Here is a 903-nt window from a genome sequence, read left to right on the forward strand (position 1 = left end):
CTATAAGTCAGGATCCTCCGACCTCTGGGCCTGCTACCTCTTCTCCTCCTTTTTCCTCGGGTCCTCCTCCCAAGAAGCAGAAGACCTCTCAAGAGCTTGCGGGTTTTAATGATAAGGATTTTGATGCTCTTGGTTGGGTTGAACAGCATATTCTCCCTCAGACTTTTATTTCTACTGATGATGTGTCTATGGAGCACCATTTTCAGTATATGGCGCGGAGCTGTGTCCGAATGGCTAGTCTTCATGCTGCTATTGCCCGGGAGTTCAAGAAATCCCCCCTTGGTGCGACCAGTTCCCGACTTGAGAAGGCTCAGTCTGAGTTCGAGAGGATTAGTGAACTGAAGGCTGCTAGGATTACTGAGCTGGAGGCATCTTTGGAGAAAGAGAAAGCTAAAGCTACTGCGGCTGTGGCGGCAGCGAATGCATCTGAGGAGATGGCGAAGGCGGCGAGGGAGAGTTATACTCGGACATATGCTGAGCTTGTGGAGACAAAGGAGAGGTTGCAATCCGCTCAGGATGATTTTTACGAGCTAGAAGGTCATGTGGCTAAGGGTATGGATGCTATGTTTGAAAATTTGAACGCTCAGGTCCGGGTTCTTGCTCCTGACCTGGATCTGAGCTTATTCAGTACGGATAACGTTGTTGTGGAGGGAAAGATTGTTCCTGCTCCCAACGAGGATGAGGTTCCGGTGTCTGACCTCAAAGTTCCGGTTGCGAACCCGACTTTACCTTTGGCCGGGGATGGATCAGGTGTGGAGGTTTTAAACCGAGATGACGGTGCCGTCAATACTGTCCCGATTTCTATGTTTCCTCTGCAGCCTTCTGTCGATGTGGATTCCGGAAAGGATCTTGATTCCCTGTAATCCTTTGTCTTTGGTTTTTTGCCCGGCCTGTGGGCTCTTT

Source organism: Arachis duranensis, chromosome 7 (assembly GCF_000817695.3).
Source record: "Arachis duranensis cultivar V14167 chromosome 7, aradu.V14167.gnm2.J7QH, whole genome shotgun sequence".
In the NCBI taxonomy this organism is placed as follows: domain Eukaryota; kingdom Viridiplantae; phylum Streptophyta; class Magnoliopsida; order Fabales; family Fabaceae; genus Arachis; species Arachis duranensis.